Raw genomic sequence first — 300 nt, forward strand, 5'->3', positions numbered from 1 at the left:
AACAGTTAGAACTGGACATGGAACAACAGACTTGTTCCAAATCAGGAAAGGAGTATGTCAAGGCTGTATATTGTCACCCTGCTTATTTAACTTATATGCAGAGTACATCATGAGAAATGCTGGGCTGGAGGAAGCACGAGCTGGAATCAAGATGCTGGGAGAAATATCAGAAACCTCAGATATGCAGATGACACCACCCTTATGGCAGAAAGTGAAGAGTAACTAAAAATCCTCTTGATGAAAGTGAAAGAGGAGAGTGAAAAAGTTGGCTTAAAGCTCAATATTCAGAAAACGAAGATC

This window comes from Bison bison, unplaced genomic scaffold (assembly GCF_000754665.1).
Source record: "Bison bison bison isolate TAMUID 2011002044 unplaced genomic scaffold, Bison_UMD1.0 scf7180017864516, whole genome shotgun sequence".
Classification (NCBI taxonomy): domain Eukaryota; kingdom Metazoa; phylum Chordata; class Mammalia; order Artiodactyla; family Bovidae; genus Bison; species Bison bison.